An 8,948-nucleotide genomic window follows, 5' to 3' on the forward strand; every position below is an offset into this window, starting at 1 on the left:
CTTAACCGCAATTTGGATGTCTGGCGTAAGATTTAACAAGTTTAATTTTAAAATGGGCTATTTTTAAGTCAAGAAGCAAAAATAAGACAATCACGTAAATTCAAATATGCTTCCTATTCTCCTTAGAAAAGGAAAAATAAGTAAAGGAAGAGCCAGTTCTCCAAGCTGCAGAGAAATCCTCATCCAAGATTTTTTAAATGTCAGGGTATTTTGTCTGAGACAGAAGGATTTGGGCTGCTAACTTGGCTGAGGACATGAGCAAACCGGGAATTTGGATTTTAGTCCATACGTAACAAACAGGTTGTGATTCTTTGGATCTTTCCATCCAAGGATCCTGAACTCTGCTCAAGATGTCAGTGATGCTATGCCCGTATTACACAAGCAGAAACAAGAGTTCAGTGACTTGGTCATTCAGACCCAACCCTAGTCCCAGACTGTTGCTGCCAGACTGTCTGAGCCTCTCCCTGGGAAAATTAAAGCTCGGACAGCACTAAGGTCTGGTCCTTGTCAGAACGATCTCCAAGCAGCCTCAGCCTCTCTCCTCGCAGGGCTTTTGGTGGGCTGCGTACAGCCAAAGGTTGGTGAAGGAATGCCCCCCCCCGGCCTCAGCTGCCCACTTGTTGGGACATCAAGGTTACGTGGCAGTCCGTCGGGGCCCTGACTTTCTCATCCATCCCTGGGCACGATCCTCACAGCAGCTCCAGCGGGAGCCTCTGGCACGGGGGCGGCCAACTCTGCGGAGCCTCTGCTCCCGTCCCGGTGAGCCCCGAGTCAGGAGCAGAGCCCGCTGGCACACAGCGAGGCAAGGTGCACAGACACCTCATGTAGCTGCGCTGAGCAGAGGAGAAGTATTTTTAAGTAGCATCTTTCTGGTAGTTGGTTCTGAAAGGAGCAACGCTGCATACTTCAAGTATCAGCCTGAGAATGGGTACGTACTCCACACCTCCTGCTTTCAAAAGCCTTTTCAATAGCTTCTACTTCCACAACAGCCATAGTGATGCCACACAACTTGTTCTGAAAAGCCGTATTTAGACCCAAAAAAATCGATACGGATAGGAAAGCGGAATAGAACTGTCTCTCTACTGGGCTGTTTTTGTGCACGCTTACACACACACAAATGACTCCTGGGTTAACTAAGGAGAGTGAGGGGAAGGAGAGAGCAGAGTGCCGGAAGGGCTACCCAGGCAGTCGGAGCACACCACCCTGCAGAGACACGACCGACCCAAACCGCGGCGTGCGTCTGTCACCGACGCGGCGAGGAACATGACAACACGGCTAAACACAGTGGGCACGCATCAGGCCAAGTTACACATGCACACGAGACAGACATCAGCGCGGAGACGCGAACAGACAGCTGGAGCCACACAAATAAGGTACTTTGCAGTACACGCATCCTAAATTATTGATAGTTTAGGGACGGCAAAATGCAGCGGGAGAAAATCTCATGTGTCAGTTTAACTTAAATTTTGAGACAAACCAGAATCTCTGGTGAAAGACTTGCTTCTATGGCTGGGAGCATCGTCCTAGGTCCCCCAAGTACCTTGTGCTTTAAGGACATAATGAGGACAAACAGCCCAGCAATTCAGAACTCAGAGGAAATCAAGGAGACAAACTCTGATTTGCCATAAACACAGGCTTTCATATCAGCACTACAACTGTATAGAGTGTATGGGAAAATTTATGAGAAGAAATGCTAAATTTATGAAAAGAAATGCTCAATTTGATGTGCTTTAAGTTCCGCATATCAGCCCCCCAAAAAAATCTCTCAAGGAACTCCAAGAACCCAGCTTCCAGAAGACGCATTGGTACCTACCACACGCCTTTCCCAACAGGACATTTCAGACATTCATGTCCTACTAAATGGCAAAGGCGTACCTTGTTAACAAAATTAGAAACCTCCACCTCTCCGAAGGGACATGTGCGCAATGCTAAACAAAACGTACAAACATACAATAGATAAATTTGAGGTGGATTTTATAAGACATGAGCACAAAAGTGAAATCAGATTCTGATTTATACCAGTAACACTCCATTTAAAATGCTGAAGTGTAAATCAATTTAAATCATTGAAACAGATTCTGATTTACACTTGTGAAATCGGAATCAGCCACACGGACTAAATATACAAAGCCACGAAATACCGAACGCTCTGAATACAAATGCATTTGCTGAAAATGACTGGTGAAAATTGAGCTCTATGGAGATCTATTAACACTGTTTTTAGCTTGAATTTTTTTTAAAGCTAGAAATAAGAGCTGTGTCTGGTGTGACCCCAAAGCCTTTACTACTAGCTCTTTATTCAAAATCAATATTAATTTGGCTGAATCACTCGCAAGATGGAACTTCCCTAACACTAAGTACTTGTGTTACCAGCCAGTCAAAACACTAACCGACGTTCTAGCATCCACATTTTCAGCAGGGTACTTCAGATGTTGATATAGTTCAAGGTTATTATTTTCACTATTTTGCTTCCCATAACCCCCCGCCTGTTAAATCCCTCTTCTAAAACATCCCTCATCTCTGAATTGCTTCTAGAAATGTGTGCTCGCTCACTCTCCTCAAACTCTACGTCTTCCTTCCTCTGAAATCTCACATCTCCTGAAAGAAAAGGAACATTTTCCCTCTTGTGTGGAAGAGGAAATGCTGTTACCATCCTCTGTAAGCTTTTTTATTATTATTTCCCCAAGTAAAACTCAGAATTTCTTTCCACTCATAAGTTTTATTAGACAAAGTTCATTCAAAATAATCCTTCTTCCCACTGAAAGCAATATTCTCAAAACAGATGTCTGTTCCTACTCCCATGTTTCCGTAGTACTTTTAAGTATTTTCCCTTTGTCTTATTACTACTGAAATCTAAGACCCTCTTCAAAATTCACATATTCTTCTTTGGCTCCCACCTACTTTAATGAAATGTCAGGCTGGAGATCAGAAGCCATCTGCGTTCGTAGCTGTGCCGTTGGGCTGCTGAGTCAGGGAGGACAGATCTCAAAACCTTCTCCCTGCCTCCTGATCTGTGAGCTGGGACTAGCAATCGTAAGCTTCATTTCCTGTGTGCTTCGGGATCTACTGATGAAAGCACTGTGCAAGAGCTAGGTACTGCTCTTTCAAGAATTTATTTTTTATTCAGCTAACCCGAAACTGTTCCTCAGATACGCTAACTCACCCAGATAACCCATTATTTGAGCCAAGCATATACTACGCAGCCTAGGAAGCACCTGTTACACCAAGTGGTCTGGAGAGGTCTAGAAGCCATCCAGGTAAGTGATGCTGATTCAGATTGCCTACAGAGAAATGGACTGATTTAGAATATTATAGTGACAGAGAAGTTTGGGATCATGATTTGTCCCGACTAAAGTATTTTAGAGAGTGATGCTTTATCTAGGAACCTACAGAGTGGATTGTGTAAGGAAGATTACAATTCACTAGTGAGGAATAAATTCTCCGAAATTCCTCATAAAGAGCAGTACTTAAACAGAGAATACAAAGCGAAGCAAGGCTGCGGGAAGCACAATGCCGCAGCAGCAAGGAAGACAGTAGATTAGAGCACGTTCGTATGCCTGTGTTCAACCCATCTTTGCCTTTCACAAAGCACAGGGAATTTTTTCAAGTTACCTCTGACAAGGCACCCGCGTGATATTTTGCGTGGAGAAGCTGCTGGTGGAGCCCGATGGGGCTTAATTCCCAACCTAGGGCTGGAGAAGCTGTTGGAGGCCATGAAGTTCCTACATGCAGGAGCAAATCATAAACACCCTGACAGCCTCCCAACCACAGACACCTGTAACAAAGACAGACAGCTAAACAGTGACCGAGGGTGTAAATGAACATGCACACTTGCTTAAAGGAGAATACAGGAACAGACAAAGAGCATTTTCCCAAGAGCCAAACACTGACAATGTACTTGTGGATCCTGCTGCTGAAGAAGGGTTTGGTGAAAGGCTTGCGAGCAGGGAAAACACCCCTTATGGCTCCAAGAAATCCTGCCTCTTCCCGAGAGCCTACAGCCCTGCTTTCCTGAGATGCAGGGCTCCCTCATCTGGGACTCCGCCTAATTGAAATGACAGACGAGGCTGAATTTTGCCACAGCCGTACGTATCAAAACAACAGTAACATGCTTTTGATGCAGCATCATTGATGAGAGTGGTTGTGCTGCGCCTACCTGCAGAGCGAAAGCCAAGAGGAACAGATCCCGCACAAAGGGACAGAGCTGCCTGTCAATTCCGGCACGTTAGACAGCCAAGCATGCCTGGGAGTAGAGCACAAAGAGCCTTTTTTTCAATAAAACTAGAACCAGGGGCTCTAAATTCAGCTTGAGACGAACCTAAGAACGGTTACCCAGACATCATACCGCATTGCTCCTTCGTCTGTTTAAATAACTGATGTCAAGTAAATAACGAACTCCTTCGCTAGCATCAATGAGCACAGAAACCTTCCAAGCACAGACTCTACGCTGCCTAAAGTGTTCAGAAAAACAGCAGGATAGTTTCTAAAAGCATGACACCTGGGGTGAGGAAGAAGAATAGGGAGGGAACCGATACAGGCAGGCAGCTGACGCGCACTCAGAGACAGAACGAATCCCCCTTCTTGTTCGTTCCTGCAATGGGGACTGAGACAGTCCTGCCCGAATGAGAAGGGAGAAAGGCCGCAGGGAGAGAGGAAAGCTTTCCAGAGCAGCGAGCACCGAAAGAATAAGCGCTGGGTGTCAAGAAGAGAGAAAAAGAACTTGAGGGAAGGATGAAGAGAGGAAGAAAGAGACAAAGGAGAAAATGATAGAAAAGAATGCAAAAAAACATGAAGGGGAGAGAGAGGGAAGGCAGGCAAGCAGTTTTCAGGGGCTTTTTTGTTCTTCAAAGGCTGTCAACACATTTATGCTATGCTTTCCATCCCCCTCCCTATTTACTGGGCTCTGCACACAAAGGAGCAGGAAGGAGATCACGCAAGAGCTGCTGAAGATTCACTTAGACACAGAACAGAGGTGCCCTGAGAGAAAGGAAACCGCTTAGTGATCCGTGCACAATGAGCCACAGTGGGAATGTTGCAGGCCTGGGAAGTCTAAAGAGAGATAAAAAACCTGCAAAGAGAAACCTCTTCCTGGGGAGATCACCCTCAGGACTTACAGGCAGTACAGGTATTGGAGGAAAGAGAGTCAAAAGGTACGAGGAAGCAGCTTACAGACTAAAAATATATTTATACGCACACACAAAGCTTACCGCTGTTCCTTAAGGGAAGAGCCCAAACGATTTAGACAGACGATAAAATTTTCAGAAGTATCTGTTCCAATCTGCATCCAAACCCAGTGCCTGAGGCTCAGGCACTTGGCCGTGTTCTCGTGCCTTTCATATCCCACCTCCTAGCCGGCACTAGAACAGCCCATTTTGTGTCACGTTTCTGATAGGTACCAAAGCTCGGTTGATGAATGTTAATTCATTAGGCTGAAGAATGGGATCACATTTAAGCCTACAGATTTCTGCGTGCTGCCAAGGTTAAAATAGTATTTTGAGCCTGTGTAAGGTACCTGCAGCTTTTTTTGAGGACTGACTATTTGAACCTATGTTAGTGCAGGACTGTAGTGAGCTTGCAAATGGAACTTAGACTCCATACTAAGGCATTTTTAAAAATATCTTGCCCTCTGCTGTGAAGACTTCTTACTCGTAAAGACAGGAAATTGAGGAGAGAAATAAAGCAGTATCACAAGGCATGCTCTTTACTAAAGCCACCAATATATTTACTTCAGTGCCTATCTTGACAGCTCTAGTAGGAATCCTGTGTATAAAACCACATGACTGTATGATCTTATGAGCTTCTAAGTCAAAGCAAAATTTGGGAAAATCAAACCAACATCAGACCAGAATCACTACTTTTACTCTGAAAAGCAGAGCTATAACGAGGGACCGTTAGTAAAACAGAAATCAGCTTTCCCGGAATTAAATATTTGGAGATTTCCAGAGCAAGCTTGTTACCAATACCTGTTGTTGTTGTTCTCCCAGACTGGACGCATCCTCTGACTAAAAAGCATATAAAGAGCTCCCTCACACACTCCCTCAGGAACCACAGCACTACAAATAAAAGCAGGCTAGTGTGCATTATTAATGACAAGTTATCAGAGGATCTGGGATCATAGCCAGAGAGAGGAGTTTCACTGTGCTCAGATGCTGTAGAGAAGATGAACTCTTAGCCAGGTCAGAGTCCTCAGTTTCCCTATTCTTTTGTCCTCTGGGTAAAGATTTGTGATAAACCCTTTTGTCACCGTGGCCAGGAGGAGATTGCCCTGCACTTATAACTGAGCTTTAACTTGGAGACAAAGGAAGCTAAGTAAGGAGAGGCTGAGTAGAAGTACAAACGCTTACACGTTATTGGAAAAGGATGCAGAAGCAAATTTTATTTTTGGTACCAGTTAAATGCTACTAGCAGGATTCAGAAACGTACATATTGGCAGTTGTAAGAGCTGCAATACAAGCCTCAGAGGTTGAATTTTCTGAGTGGCTACAGCTGTACCACCTTCTAAATCCTTGGGTCCTGATTTATTCATGGCATTAGGAATGCAAAATGCAAGCAGAGGGAAGTAGGCCAACAAGAGAATAGAAAGCAGGGACACAGAGGAACCAGTTTCCTCATTCCAGCTGAAAACAGGTTGAAGTTGTTAACTCTTTCAGAGCAAGTTGACTCTTTCTGAAAGGACAACACTTCCTGATGCATAAAGATGTACAAATGCTTCTCTTCCTACAAAATAAAATCTTGATTAATAGAAACACAAAGCAAACATAGCTTCAGAAAAGGAATTCAGCCTAACTTGAGCCCGAGGCATTTGCATTTTCAGATACATAATACTCAGGCCAACGCATCTGACAGGGGAGGAGTTAATGGCATTGGTTCTGTGAACCGTGGACCAGATGTTCAGCTGGTGCAACTCACCGTGGCGCCATTAGGAAGCGGTGGAGCTAAGCCTGCTTACCTCAGACAAGGCTCTGGCCCTCTGTACTCTGAAAACCTTATCTGGTACCCACTCAGAGATTTTTCTGAAGGGAAAGATCTCCCTTTTTAGAAGCATCTAAGCAGGCTACTAGAAAGTTGAACACAAAGCTTAAACTTTTCATCCTGCATTCTTCCTATCAAACAGTACCACAAGACAGTTGTTGCTAGTATTCTTTCACGGTGCATACATACAACACGCACCTTACAACAGGCAGAAAAAGGCACTAGAGACAAACCTCTGATTTCTTTTGTCACTTACCAGGAAATTGGTAGGGCTTGACTCTCTCCATTGTAGTCCTCACAGCAGATGCTATGGTCAGCCAAGACTTTGAGTATGCGCTTGTAACAGAAAATTGTCTGCAAAATTTACCTTGGTAGATAGATAGTAAAGAAGGAGTGGGGAAAAAAAGAGATACAGCAGTGTTTTTCTCCCTAAAAGGCCCATTCTTCTATGCAAGTGGAATGTTAGCAGACAAAAAATCAGATGTCTAGAAAAGTCCATATGTGAAAGAAAAGAATGACCAAGGCATTGAGACGCTAAGTCATCTCCAATGCCAGTAGCACTAGGCCTATCACTGCTACACGGAAAGGATTTTAAACAGCTGTCTTTACTGCGTCTTTACTGACAAAGCTGCCATTAAAGGAAAGTTATTTGCCCTGTTAATTTTCTTCTGCACCTCTAAATGTCCATCCTGTGTACTCGAATAACAAAATTGTACACAGTTTGTTTAGACTCAAATCAAAAAACTGGTCATGCAACAAGAGTCTTTCCTAACATGATTTTGTCATTTCTGAAGCAAACACCAGGCTCAAGGAAAAACTGATCTCAGGGACCAATAACTATACAACATTCAGCATATCATATAGCATTCTGCTATAAGCATCTTTAAATACATTTACATGCATCACACATTCTTAAGAACCTAGGCACCTTTCACAAAGGAAATGAAGCCTCTGGCACCTTCCAGTCTCACCGGAACACTACAGAGCTCTGCTCCTTCCACAAACTCCTGAGAGCACTCAGGTAACAAGTAGTCTTTCTTCTTGGCTAGATCTAAGTGCTACTTAGAGATGTTCTATTTGTTCCCTTCCCCACTGAATCAGCCTGCCATACACTGACTTAGAACTGAGCCTCCCAATTTTTCCCAGGGCTCTCAAGCCCTCCAGGCCTATTCCTAAACAGTATCCCAGTTAACAATGCAAAAATACAATTATCTTCAGATGTTGACCAGGCTTCCATGAAGGACAAAGGCAAGGGACTGAGCTGTCTCTAAGAAGTGTAGTACACAGGCCTCCCAGCGTAAGTGCTGACATTTCTAATACCTTTCTGAAAAGAAGACTCTTTAACATAGAAATTAAAAAAAAACCAGCCAAGGACTGCTAACTCTCCTCTTTTACTCAGCTAAGGACTGTAGCTCTCCTCCTTTAATCCTTAGCTGAAACAGGAACATAAAACCCTCCAGGAGTGTAACTAACAAGTGACACTACGATAGGGACTGCCAGACAGTGGTGTTAGGAGGTGAGTGTTGGGAGAAGCACAAACCACCAAGCTGAGCTGGTCCAAAACTACAGTCACAGCTTCTAATGGAGATAACTAGTTACGTTAGCACCACCTCTTGAAACATATTGACTTGGAAGAGTTTCTAAACTGTTGAGTTTCCACTATCATGAGAAAGTAATCAGGACTTCTGAAAATACGTTTCTCTTGACAGAAAACTAAGCAAGCAGCACTTACACTAGCTGGAATAGTGCAGCCAGATGAGAAAGGGTAATACTTGATTCTGAGGAGATCTCTTTGCAAGTCTCTTTCTTTCACAGTCTTCAGTAAAAGATTTTCTTATTGTCTGGAGAAAAAAATATATGCACACACACACGTATATAAATCAGATCACCTAGCTGAACTTAAAAAAATCAATAGGCTACAAAACCTAGAAGCAGTCTGATTTTGAGACAATGAAGAAACCAACACACATCCTTAG

Source organism: Anser cygnoides, chromosome 13 (assembly GCF_040182565.1).
Source record: "Anser cygnoides isolate HZ-2024a breed goose chromosome 13, Taihu_goose_T2T_genome, whole genome shotgun sequence".
NCBI lineage: Eukaryota > Metazoa > Chordata > Aves > Anseriformes > Anatidae > Anser > Anser cygnoides.